Raw genomic sequence first — 14,725 nt, forward strand, 5'->3', positions numbered from 1 at the left:
GTATTTCTTGTTGTGTTGTGGCTGCAGGGTTACAGCTGGTAGGTCTGGACATGAACCTGAAAAACTCTTTTTCACCTCCATGATATAGTCACCACTAGAAAGCCCATCTATAAAACTGGCAACCCAATAGTCCTCCTACCTCAGTGTAATTGTTTTCTGAGTGGAAATACATCATCTAATCCCACACACACCCAGAACTGTATCACAAAACTACCATAACAACAGACTGGCTTCTTTTTACCAGACTTCCCAATCAGTTGCCTAATGCTTCAGGAAAAACAAAACAGCTGATAAGCCAGATTCTGAGTGAGAAAATGCCTGACTGAATTTTAAAATTTGTTCATTGCCAGTTAGAAACTCATAGGATCTGATTCAACAGTAATGGATACTGGGCCTGGAGGGACAGTAAAGAATTAACTCATCTGAATCTAGTCAAGGATAGAGACTGGGGGTTTTCCCTTACATTAATTCTACTATACATGTTCCATCATATGCCAAGCATGATGGAAAATAAAGGAAAAAGAAGATTAGCTTAAGGTTTTCTAAATATAGAAAAGAAATAAATGATGTTTTATCTAATTGTTGAAGACACTGCTGAAGATAATGATTAACCAATGCAGGGTGGCGAGAGCAATATAAAGTAGGTTAATCATCTAGAGCTCATGCAAACCCTGTTAGCCTCTAGTCAGACATTTCCCTAAGGTATCAACATAATTTGAATTTCAAAAAAGAGATTAACAGAATATAGTTCTTTCTTTTTTGTTAAATAGGCATTTGGACCATATAAAATCAACTTTACCTTTGCTAAATTTCTGTGTAATCATCTGATCTGAGCTAGTAGCTTAAAACTGAGTTATGCGAGTATTTCCCATTATCTCCACAGAAGGCAGTGGCAAAGCTCCCACCAAGATTTTTAGTCCTTAGTCCAAGATACTAAGTACTGGGAAATTCTCATGCAGCTAGATAATCTCTGCTGGATGAGAAAGGTTTTATGGCATGCTATGTTACATGTCTATGCTCTCCATTCCATGGTGATACAAATCTGTATTCCATCAGTGAAGTTAATGTAGCTAATTTATGCCACCTGGGCATCTGATGCACACCCAGAAAAAATAGCTAAAAGATGATTTCCCAATGTAATATTCATAGAAATGAAAAGCAAACCTTAGAGGAAAAACCCCATAATTCAAACCATGACCGTATGTATAGAAAAGCAGCATTTTTTTTATTATATTTGTTTTCAATTCTAGATTGTAGAATTTCCAAAACTACCTCTCATGCTGTTAATAAAGTGTGTTACTATAGTACTGAGGAGCAGAAATTTAGTGAGAATATATTAAACCTAATTGATTTTAGGCAGCCATCAGGGATATTCATAACAAGGAGAAGTGACCTTAAAAATACTGAGCTCTTGCATTGCATTTGTAGGATGCGTCATTGTTCTCTCTCAACTCCCACTCCCCAAATTTAAAAATCTAAATTTTGCATTGCTGAGAACATTACAGCCATCATTTTGAAATTAAAAAGAGATGATGCATTAAAAAATTGTTTTAGGTATTTGTAAGCCTAGCATGGTTGATTTTACTCAATTTTCATGGCTTTAATAATGACTGGATTTATAAATTTTACAGTAGCAAAGGTAACAAATTCTCATGAGTGACTAAGCCTCTTGAGTCAAAAAAATTGTCTTGTAACTTGTGTTTCTCAAAATCTAACAAAAAATGACCAAAAACCCCACCCGAATCGCAATTCAACAAGTCCCACTATTATACTGCTATTAAAAGAAAATTGCTAGAAATAAAAAGCTTGCCTATTAAGTTCCTCCATCAAAATAATTAAGTTTGAGTGGGGATTCAGAGGGCTTTTGATCTACTAAGTACTAACTACAGTGTCCTCCTAATGCAAGTCATGCATAAACAATTTACTTAGCTATTGAAAGTTCTGAATATGAACCATAAAGGACTGGGCATTTTAACAGTATAAAAAAGATGCTAGATAGGTAATTTTGTATGTATTAAAGGCAGTGTTAGAGATTTATAGTCCTTTTAAGAGGAAAAGTAACAGAAATAATCCTGACAGGAAAACTCCTGAATGGCACAAAGCACTATACAAATGACATTATTTGCCATATATATTTTTTTTTTCCTTATGTTTTTACTAGACTCAGATCAGCATTCAGCTCCTCAGCACATGTTTTGAATTCTGTTTTTATGGAGAGTCTTACACTAATTTTTTCACATGAATTTATATTGTTTTTTTTCCTTTCTTTTAAAGCTGAGCTTCTTTAAATATTTCAGGCTACACTATCTTAAATAAGTCTTGATTTTATACTTTTGTTTTTGAAGATGATGTGGGAAAATACAGATGACTAGAGAAGCTTGCACATTTACACATTGACAGATTTGCAAAAATCTTTGTTTCATCCTAATCCTAATTTTTTAGGCTATTCTCTGATCAACTAAACTGACATCTTAGCAAAAATTATCAAACCCATTTTCCTTTGAGCTCCACTTCCAGTTTAAAAGCTCAGTCATCCATTAGGCACTTTGGACTTCAAAGATGGTGAATCAGACACATAGCTATGGCATGTGTAACCTTGGAATTCATTATATTTTTGTACATTGGATTGGTATTTGCCCCATTTTCTAGAACAATGCAAGACTCAGACAGACAATGTTGATTGATCCTGGTTTTTTTGTTGCAGTTTAAGACATATACCTCCATAGTTGACTCTTTTCACACTGTAATTTAGAAAAGATTAATTATTTTCCCTTTGTAAAAGGAAACATAATTGCCATATAATCTCAAGAGCCCAAAATTACTTCTTCAATCTGATTTTGTGCTTCCTTCAAATTACACTTTTTAAAGAAGGAAAGGAAGAGAAAAATCAAACTAATTTGGATTTTATAAATAAACCCACAAACCCCAGATTCTCAGTGCACAGAGGAAAACTAATTGCTTACACAATACTTCTAAAAGTAATAGGGGAAGCACGCATTTCTTTCTGGAAATGAAATCATCTGGGATCTGATATAAATTTTGGAAGAATGATACATTACACTTGATTTATTTATATAATGTCATTGAAAATCTTCATGTTGGAGATTCCAATCTTGAAGTAAATCAAGACAAACCATGACTGGAAACTCGGTATTATTGACTGTTTAGGTACTTAAATACACTGCAGCACTCTCATTCTTCCTCATAAGAGCTGGGAATCACAGTCTGGAATGTATTTCTTATCCTTGCACAAATTTTGGAACTCATGGGTTCCATTTTATAGAAGAGGGAGAAAAGCCTAGAAGCCATGGAGGGAATCTGAATTCCCCTGAGTCCTACTCATTAGGCTAACTCTGTTATATTCCAGACATAATGGTTCACCATGTCTTTGCCACCTTGAAACAGCAAACTGAGTTTGAAACTATACATATCTAATTTTTCAGTGCTATTTGGGACATGAAAACATTATGTTTGTGATTACCAGTTATCTTCTAAATAAGGTGGAACTTTTAAAATTTTAGTGTGACCTGAAGGGGTGTGTTTTTTAAAACAGTTCTGTTAAAAGACAAGTAATTGATCAGATAGTTTCATGTGTCAATAGTCATCATAAAGAGCTTCTAGTGACAAGAACCTCTTAATTAGGTTAAATGAAATTAAATTTCTTGGATATATTTTTTGGTCTTCCAAAGACCCCAGAACAGGGTTTGGTGGTCTCTGAACTATGTCTGAAGGTTTGGTCTGAGATTTAACTCTTCTGTCCATTGCAACTATTTGCTCTGTCTATCCTGCACCATAATAAAATAATTATTGTTCACGACTCACAACAATAAAGATCAGTAGCATTTAGGCCAGTGCCTCTGCCAGGAAGGGGACTGGAGGCAAGAGAAGAGCAGAAGCAAAGAGTGTGAGATTATTCATGTGCTGCAGTTCTGACTCAAACAAACCACAAATGCCAAAGGGAAAGTGTCTGATTCAGTTCTATGGGTCCTTCTACTTGGATAATTCAGCAGAAAACAACTTTGTGATCCTGATAAACTTGCTTTCAAACTCCTGTCTTGGCTGTGCTACTCACAGAAGGAGCAAGCAGAGAGGAGAAACAAAGCACTGCTTTTCCTGTCTTCACACTCTGCAAACTCTCTCTGCGCCTCCAGTTCCTCTCTGGTAACACTCACGACATCATTCCTCTGCTCATCTCTTCCTGTGTAACACACTTCAAAACATGATTTCTCACACATAACCAGGGAGAGGAGATACTTGGCATAAGAAAAATGAAATCAGAGACAGAGGTATCTTGAAAGTTTAGGACACCATGTGGAAGTTTGGACAACGCATGACGTAGGATGTAAGAGGACAAAGGAAGCAGGAAAGAGAGAGAATTACGCTCACATTGCCATTGCAGAGTTCATCCAGCTCAAAAGTATACACCAGCAGCAACTGCAAATACAGTTCACTTCTTACCCTACTAATCCTCATTTTACACTCTTGTTTATACATAGCCCATTCAGCCTTCAGCAGCAGAGCTGTCTGAGATTTGTAACATGATGTTTCATGGATGCATGAATATTTGAGCTGTAATTATTTTATCCAAACAGGTTTGTTCTACTTTAATCACAGTGCACTAGATTTCAAAATATGTGTCTTTAGAAAGCACTGAAGGGGAAAATAGGTATCAAAATCTTATTAATTGTATACACAATAAAAAAACCCAGCTGTATAGAGCAGCACATAAGGGTAGGGAAAAAAGAGGGGAAAATCATACAATTATTTAAAGCACAGAGATTAACTATTTAGACTGCTACTAGCAGGCAAATTAGTAATAGATACTGGTAGTCTCAAATACTTGGTAATAATATAGGATGATGAAATACATTAAAAAATAATTAATCAAGAAGAGTCTTTCCTAAAAAAGTAAGTCAGCATCATGAGCTAAAAATTAAGAAATAAGACACTCTAAGTTTAACAGTAATTTTTAATCAGAGGCTGAAACGTCAAACAATATAACTAAGATGGTTTTGCAGTTAGCAATTGATCTGCTGTACATTTGAAAAAGTTTCTAGGGCAAAAAGTAGTATAGCCTTTTGCATTACACTGTAATGAGCAGATTAGTTAAATGAAGTAAGAACTGTAATAAAGCCCATTGTATAACCAGGAATGCCCCATCTCAGGCAGACAGCTGGTTTGCTCAGTTCTCATATCAAGGTACAGTATTTCTGGAGCACTGATTTTTCATCAGGATGGAATCCATAATGCTACAAATGTGAAGAGGCACATAATCAGCCCTCTTCTTTTATACAAAGGATTATAAAAGGAATTAGAAAACATGGACATTTTAAGCAGATTTAATTGTTCAGTTGGGATAAAAGATATTAAAAGTACTAAAAATAGGAACTACTTTTTTTTCAAATGACAAAGCATCAGATATTATTTGTTCTTTCACCCAGCAAACAGAAACCAGTTGTTTGGATGTCAGCTGTTGAAAAAATCATTGTGTGGAAGTTAAAATGCTCGCTGGAAAAGCACAGTTCAATTAAGCATGGTCTGCACAGATCAGCCAGAGAAGGTCATGCTTTACTGACACAGGAGTACTGTGAAGACGTTACTGCCATGACTGATGAAAGGAATTCAGTGGATTTATGATACCCTGATTTGACAGTGCCCTTCCCTCAGAAATTAATGACTACAAGACAGTGCTAGGACATCAGGAGTAAATGAAACTGTTAGTTAAAAATGAGAGCTGGAAAAAATACATTTGAAAGCTTTTTTTTTCAGCGTTTTTTGGGGGAATTATGTAGGTCTAAATCAAACTTCTAGTACACACAAATTATTTGGCTTGGGACAAGGATACGGACTCCTTTTAAAGGGCAACTAAATTACAGGGAGATTACATTACCCAAAGGAATCAGTAGATGACCATGTTGACTGTTATTTAAGATGCTTAATACAGACCAGCTGGACAACCACTTACCATGGAAAAATAATGCATTGTCCCACAGTGAAACACAAGATCTTTACTGTGTCTTTGGAAAAACTCAAGCATAAATTAACTGGTGTGTACCTACATTCAGCATCTTTTTAAATGCCTGTTGGGAAGATACAGATGTGTAAAACTTTATTAAATAATTCTATCAGTGCCTCTAATGGAACAAAAAACTTCTTATATAAATATTAAGCCACCCAATACAACAAGAGCGGATCTAGTACAGAGTCTTTGTAATTTCTGACAGTACTTGGAAGGTGTCATCTTCTATGAAATGCAGCAAGTTTTCAGAGTAATTGCTGAAGAGCTTTATCAGATATACATTAAAAGTTCTTTGTTTCCTCTAATTTAAACTTGTGTTATTAAGTTACATTTAAAAAATTCTGATTTTTCTCCCAGATGAGAATTGGTATAAAGTAATCAGAAAGAAAACCAATACTGTCAAAGTCCAACTGGGCCAGAGAATCAGAAATTATGAGTGCAAGAGATAAGCTTGAAACTAGGATAAGGGATAACAAAGGGCTGGATAAAACATACGTATCCATAATGATGGGGTATTATCACAATACTCTTAGAATCAATTAAACTTTCATTTGTTTTTTTCCCCTGAACTTTTCCTTCCCTTGATCTGGTCTGAAGGGATTGTTCATGCTTTTGAGATCACTATTTTCTGCAAAGGAGACAGTCTGCCTTTTCTGGTTCAAATGTTAAGACACCATGGTCCTTGGAGCTTTCAGCCCCAGTGTAGGTACTGAACATGCACAGGGATCCTTCCCCAGTGAACTCAAGACTCCAGACCCCAACATGGTTTCCTCTGCTTCACAGCACGTCATGTACAAACACTACCCGGTAGCCTCAACCCCTACAACTCAGAAAACTGAGATTTCCAGAGGGTAAGCTGATCTGACTTGGTTACTGAAACACTGCTGTAGATACCAAAGGAACTAGAGCAGATGGAGTGACACCCCTAGCTGATTATTTGTGAGCAATGGGAAAGGCAGTTCAGGTATGGAGGAACACTGGAGCTCATTATCATTTTAAACAAGCCATCTTTATGTAAAGGTTTTAAAACAGAACCAAGTTACCATGGAAACTGATTGAAGCAAAGATTTACTGTAAATTCTTTTCTAGACAATGATAACAGGACTGACAGGTGGGCTGTAAAAGGAAAATGAGTGCAATACAGAGTAAGGCATGTTGACCTGTTTCCCCTTCACAGAAGTGTTGCCATTTATAGCTCTGCTTTATCTCTACATTTTCTATGGTGATACATTGAAAATACTTTGGAAGAAGCTCCCATCTAAATGAACCTTTTATTTTGTCATTATCATATTTGCAAGGGGAATATACAAGAAAAGAGCTAAAGGGCAGGGCGCTCCACTTCTTTTCCCAAATTATTCTGTCTTACTAGAACCGTCAGGGAGGGAGAGCCATCTCTCAGGAAACACATTTGCATAAAGTGCCCTTTCCCACCAATGTTTATATTTTGGTCTTGAAATACACTGTAGGTATGTTTACGTCCTAGCATAGTGCTCCCCTTGTACACTGTGAAAGAAAGTAACAGGAATTAAGGGATTTTACAGAAGAAATACCTCTTTTCCCTTTCCTATAAATTTAAAAATATACCTATTTTCTGTAATCCTATTAAAAAATTATTTGTCTCTGTAAATGTCTTTCTTAGCCTGATGGATGATGGTAAAAATAACAGAGATTAGAGTACCCAGCCCTCAAAGCACAGTGCCAGAGTTTTAAGAAAGGAAATTGGCAGAATGAACAGCAGAGCTTGTACCTTTTCCACTTGGAATAGTTAGCTGGCAGCACTGGAAAATATTTCAGCATATGAATATGCAATTTTTATTTTTTTTTTACTTCTGTGCTGGGTGTTTCTACCTGCTGTGCTTAATTTCAGAATCTGTTATCATTAGAGAAAAATAATGTCTTTTGCAATATTATATTCTACCAAAAGGAAGGCAGGAGAAGGGGGAGGTTCTTGATTTTGTCCTGATACTTTTCTAGCCCAAAGTTTCTTCTTGGTTCTACCTCCCAGATGAGCTGTGTTTGTACATGGCCTTCTGACACAATCTATAAAACAGTGTTCGTCCAAGTTTTTGGAGGTTTGCTGTCATCAACAGACAGATTTGGTCCCGGTGTACTGGAACCACAACAGAGAGTCACCTTTTCCAGCAGGTTTGCCTTGCAGCTATAAGTAACAGCAGCTGCTGCTTTTGTTGTCAGAAGTAAATATACTTCTCACCTTCAGTCTCTGCCTTTCTCAGCACTGACGGGGTGGGGACTTGACAGATGGTTCCTGCTAAGAAATTCACAGATAAAATGGTATTTGGTGTACGGCATAAATTTCCAGGCAAATAAGAATGTTTTTCATTTAATATCATCCCTGTGAAAAGCTGGATACTTAATGAAATGTGGCATGATTTAAGGCAACACATCTTACATGTTAAAGTGTATGAGGATGAGCCTTGTGGCAGAACTCCCTGATAAATGATGCTCAAGGCAACTTTTACTTGTCATAAGTGAGTTTTGATGCCTGTGTTTATTATAAGTAAAGATTTTTGGTAATCAGACAAATGGAAACACGAATCCTAATTCTACTCTTTTTAAGCTAATTACATCTTCTATTCTGTCCACTGTACAATATTTGGGTGTCTGAGCCACAGAAAGCTGCCAGTCCAGGCTCAGCTGTGAGGCACACTTGTGCAGAGCTTTGTGCAGTCCTTGAGACTGGACACTCATGAACTCCTTGCATTGAAGATAGAACCATTTAAAGAAATTCATTTAAAGTACTTCTATGCTTTTTGTCTTCATTTTGGCACAAATACTACTGGAAAAAGATGAAAAAAGATAGTTGCTATCCTTCTCAAGCAAATAAATTCCCCATAAACATAAATAATATTATGAACATAAAAAATATTTCAAAATGTGTTTTTAATTCTAGAAATAGTATCCCAATAATACGTTTAATACAACTGAAATTCCTTGGCACTATCGTACATTCCAAATTTTAATTATTTTTCATATCTGGTTGTATGACAAAAATGCGTTGTTTCAAATAGTCTTCATCAGATTCCACTAAGAAATGTTCACCTTGGACTTACTTAAGGAAGTCAGAGGTTTAGAAATAAGAATGTTGGTAATAGTTAAGGTCATAACACAGGACAGTACAAGTTGAATTTACAACTTCTCACCTAAAGGCATGATTATTCAAAGCAAAGGTGGGAAAAAGAAGCAAAAGAGATAGAGAAGGGATTGTTTGGAACTGGAAAAAGCCAAGATAAAAGTTCTGGGTGAAAAAAAACAATCACAACAAAAAGAAACAAACTCAACAAACAAACAAACCCCAAATCCCCCCAAAGAACAAAACAAATCAAAACACACCACCAAAAAACATCAAAGAATTATAAACTAGAAAACAGAACAGATGAACCTTAGAACCACAGTTCACAAAATTGCCATTTGCAATTTAAGGATATCAGAATTCTGTGAAAATCACTGAACTTTGCAGAGGTGTCTCACATAGCCACCTTGCAAATTTCAAGACCAGGTCTAAAAGAAATCAGGTCAGTGCTGCAAGTAAACTAATCTGTGACACCTCTCAGCATCAGTGGTCACTCTAAAGGTGTTGTTTGGGCTTCCAGAGGACAACTTGACAAACACTTGTATTCTCTGTTTCTCATAGGCATGCAATTTCTGGTTTAAGATACACATTATTTCTACGTGTTTGTGTTGACACATTTTGTGAAAAAAATGTATATAAATAGGTTTTGTGCATAGAATTAGGTGGCTAGCAGCATAAAATTATGACAGTGTTTATATCTGTAAGCTTATTACTTCAGTACTTGACCCAAAGTCTCTAATTGTTCTATCTCTGTTTTCATGGAAGACAGAAAAAAACACAATGAGACAAGAAGTCTGTCATTTGCACATATGTAACTCATGCCTTTGTCAATGCAGGTTTTTCAATATACAGTTCACACTGGTTTCATATGTGATGAGGAGACAAGCAAACAGTGGAGAAGAGCAGCCGTAGATACAATGCAGATAAGCAAGAAAGAAAAATTAAGGACGAAAAGACGGAGCTGTTTCTAAAAAAATGAGGTAAGGAATTTAGGTGATTCTCTATAAAGTGTAAAATATATAATAACAATAATAATTGCGCCAAATAGTTTATCCTGCCCTTCCTAGTATTTCTGAGAATTTCTTCTACATGTGTCTAGGACATATAAACACACAATACATAATCCCTACTAACTCCCATTCACACAATGAATTTCCTTTTTGAGCAAAATTGCTGTTACTCTCAGTGCAAATAATTGTTATACTGGTATCCTATAGTTCTTTTAACAAAATCAATTTCCTGTATTTCATTTTATTTCCTTTAAATAAACCATTATACTAGTTGCTACAGGAAGCCAACTGAGTAGTGGTTGGACAGAGGAGTAAAAGGGAGTTGTGCTGTGTGTGCTCCTGCTCCCTCTCCACAGCCCCAAGTTCCCAAACCTTAAAATGTCCCGTCCTCAAACCCTTGGGGCATTACAAGCACACTGCAGAAAAGCAACATCTGCTGTCACCCACCCCTCCCTTATACAGGTTACAGGTGGAAACTTTGTTAGAGCTTGAGCATACTTAGATTTCCTAAGCATGACCAGAGAGGAGTAGAAATATCTTTACCAAACACCAAATCTGGACAAACAGGGAAGAACAATTAATCCTTTCCTCATCTGCTCTCCTGCTTTGGAGAAAAGTTGCTGCACCACTTATAGTGTCACAATAGGAGCATAAATGTGGTGGAGACTGTATAACCTCTATTCCCTAAAACAAACTGGACACTGGGTTCACTGCACATTACCTGGTGGAACTGTTCATGACAGAAAAATCCTATAAACTTTTTAGTGATACTTACTTTCAGAATAGTCGGAAATTGTATTTTTGCCACAAACAGAAGATGAAAAGAAAACTACAGCTAAACATTACAAATCTATCTACTTAATATCTCTCCCTTCCACTCACAAAACTAAAGCTAACCTAAGATGCTGGTATAGCAACACACATGAAGTATTAAGAATGGTTACTTACAAGGTTTTGCATTCCTAAGTAACACCATCAGCTTATCACACCCATTTAGTATATCCACAAAGCAGAAATTCCTTTAGAGATTGGCCCTGTATAAGTACTTTAACTCATCTACAAAATCCTTACTTATGCTAATATTTAGTTTTCATAGAACAGCATCTAATGCTTCCAGAGAGCATGCTTCAGAAGATAGACTCCAAACCTGGGTCTAAAACTGAAAAAAACACATGCTTGAATTCCCAAGAGCTCTAAAGACATTAAAAAATACATCAGTCCTTAGCCAAGCCTCTACAACTATAGTTTGTAGTTTGTATACAAACTATACAAAACTCATTATTACTGTTAACATATCAATTATGTGCTGCACAACTCATGATAACACAATACTCTGCTGCTGATAACTTTGTGCAGTTTGGTAGCACTGCCACACGTTGGGACATCCTGCCACTTCCAGGTGTGCTGCTGATTGATGGCTGCTGCATGCTTGCAGAGTATCAGCAAGGATGCCTCCAATGGGAGAAGCAGCATCGTTCAGCTGGAGTTTCTCTAAGCCATGCAATATTCATCAGTTACAAACTTGGGAATGTCACACTGTAAAATCTACAGGATAAAAGACACTACATGGTGTTACAGCTGATTCCATTTGCCATATGCTATGTTATTATTTTGCATTACCCTGGGGAGGGCAATAAAAGGGAAAGAACAGAACACACTCAAGGCATACAGAAAAACAAGGGCAAATTGCATAGTTCTTAATTATATCAATAAGGTCTGTAACTGAAACAGAGATGCAACTAAATAATGAGTTGAAAGTGCAATACTCTACTTTCCAATTGCTGAAAAGCAACAAACTCTGTCAGGAATATTTTAACAGGAAGAAATTGCCAGCCACTACATGTAGAGGTCTAGAGACAACATTAAAGCAGATTTGACTTAAAAGTCTGCAAATGCTATGAGCAATGCTACACATATTCCCAAAATATGGCTTTACATCTAAGATAATTTTACATGGGGTAGTCTGGAGAAAACATTTATTCAGTAATCTCTAAATGAGATTCCATAGGCACAGCTATAATAAAACCAATAAATGAATTATTAAAACAATAAAGTGGGAGGCTATTTGCTGAAAACAGTTAAAGTAAACAAATAATTAATTATGTCCATTTGATATCAGGTAAGTGAGCTGTCCCTAGGACCTAAGAAATTTCAAAACGAACAACAACTCCACATTTAAAAAGGCTTTCTCTCTACAATATATCAGCATTCACAAGCAGAATTATCTGACTGAAACAAAATCCAGCCCAGGTTAGATGATTCTTTGGGAGCTATTATTCAGTCACCACTGAAATTTTAAATGACAAATATTGTGATACCAAATACCAGAAACATAGAGGCCTGCTGGTTTTAGGAGTAGTTTGGCTCTAAATGCCATAGTCTGTCTATTGAATAAGAAATTTTAAGATCTGTTAAAAGAACAGAATATTTTCAAATTATTCCTGATAATTGTGCAGTATTTCAGATGACATCTTCAAATCTGTCATCTATTCAAGTGCTCCATTTGAGCAGCCAAAAAGTAGATTGCTCCATTTAGCCAGAACTCTAGCAGGATTAAAGCAGATGGATTCTATTAATTCCAAATATTCCTATTATGGGTTATGCAGTGTGTTTTTGTATTAGTTTTTACAGCTATTAGGAAGTTTGGTTTTTTTTTAATAAGTCATTTAAGTGTCTCAACGTCATTTGAAGAAAACAGAAGCTCACAGGAGAGTAAATAGAGGATCGTGGCTGTATGGCCCTTGCTAGCTTGTACTGACTACCAAAACCCACTGGGTGCAGTTTACCAGTCTCAAGGTTTGCCACTGCACTGGTTAACATCTGTAAATACTTGCTGCCCAGTGATGGTAGGACAGGCCAAGCTGTAATTGCTGTGCAAATTACTGCATCCATTTATATCTTTCAGCTAATGATAACACCAACTCATGACACATTCTCCAGTGTCTTATCAAAATCGATGAAGTTTTCACACATTTATTTCAGTGTGTGTGCCATTCATGCTTCTGTTCCAGCCATAAAAAAGGCTGGTGGCAGAAATGACTGATGTCACTAAATGAAGGTTATTATTCAGTGAGAGATAAAGAAAGAAAGGGAGGGAAAAAGCCAGTTCTCACTACTACACTCAAGGGTGTTCCTTGTTAAGCGAGCAGAAATCTTGAATATGACTTAACTGACAGCTCAAGTTTAAAGACACAGTGTTGTAAACAGACTTGCTAAATTACCAAACATTCTTCTATTATTATATTCTTTAAAGGAAATCTGTTTATTATTAGATGACAGAGCAATATTTGTGTATTTTTTGTTCTAAGAGTGAATTTAATTCCATACTAATGAAAGATAACTAGTGTTTAACAGAATTAGTGTTTACCTTATCCAACTACATTGGGAATTGAAAACTAAATTTTAAATACTTTGATTTCTGCTATTCTGATAAACTCTGTCACCTTGACAACAACCAGAAACGAATGTATTAGTTATGATAAATTTTCAGAGCAGCAGTTCTAAATTGCAAATGGAAAATGTCTTTTTAAAATACATAGTAATTTCTTCTGGAAAGACAGAATGTTTAATTAAATGTGGGAAATAGAATGTCAGTATGAATTCTTGAAACGAAAATCTTATCATAGCATGGCCATTATTTCTACTACAATTTTTTACGAAACTTACAAATGATTCAAGTTTCACATTGAAAAACTCAGGGAAAAATCAAGAAAATGACAAATTATAGAGTTTGGGATTTGAAGTCAAGAAAAGAATCATGTTCCATAGTTTTCTCATGATGAAGTTTTTTCTGCTAGTTCAATTCATTTAGGCACTTAATTTTTTTTATTAATTGATCACGACAGTACTATAGTATAATATCGATTATCTTACATGTGTTCACTTTCAATGTGTTCAGTTAGTTTAAGGAAATGCTGGTAGGCCAAGAATTTGCTGTGTTTCAGAGGAAGAACATTCAATTACACTCAGCAAGAAGATCAGAAATAAGGTATTTTTATCTAACCACGGTTTTTAAGTAAGCAAGCTTGACAAGCGGTAGTATCTTAAGAGTATTTCAGAAATGACAGAATCTTAAAGATGTAACCTATTGAAGACCACTGACCACTATAAAACCATCCTGTCAATTACACACACGTTGCTTTTAGTGAAAACGCTGTATTTGAAAATTTGGGAAAATGGTTATGTAAATAATAAACTGGTTATATAAATAATAACTGGAATAATAAAATTGCTAGTACAGTTGACTCTGACTTTCACTTCCAGAGGCACCACTAAATCCAATTTTATAAATATATCTCTATTCAAAAACTTGAAAAATAAGCAACTGCTCTGTGCCTAAGAGGTGTCTCAGACCTAGCTAAACACAATTTGTGTATATTTTAGGCCTGCCTTCTTTTGATATATAGCTCAATTGTCAACTCTTATAATGTTTCTTCTAAAAAGATACTCTGCTGGATATTTTCAGTACATTATGAACAGATGTTATACCCACTCTGCTGATTTGTGTTAGAGTACTTGTCTCTTCACTGGATTATTAAGTGTTGAAACCATGAGTGAACAGTAGTATAGTAAAGAAAATATTTAGGATTTCAGTGCTTTTTCTAA

At 35.7% G+C, this 14,725-nt stretch overlaps 1 protein-coding gene across 6 annotated transcripts in view; it reads left to right on the top strand.

Moving 5' to 3' along the window:
• Positions 1-14,725, top strand: part of B3GALT1 (beta-1,3-galactosyltransferase 1) — a 171,535-nt gene that overhangs the window by 69,137 nt on the left and 87,673 nt on the right. For all 6 annotated transcript variants that reach the window (XR_010028562.1, XM_063162048.1, XM_063162051.1 and 3 more), the window contains one exon: positions 9,947-10,090. The gene's annotated coding sequence lies outside the window, so the exon portion shown is untranslated. The remainder of the gene's footprint in view (positions 1-9,946; positions 10,091-14,725) is intronic.

This window comes from Melospiza melodia, chromosome 8, assembly GCF_035770615.1.
Source record: "Melospiza melodia melodia isolate bMelMel2 chromosome 8, bMelMel2.pri, whole genome shotgun sequence".
In the NCBI taxonomy this organism is placed as follows: domain Eukaryota; kingdom Metazoa; phylum Chordata; class Aves; order Passeriformes; family Passerellidae; genus Melospiza; species Melospiza melodia.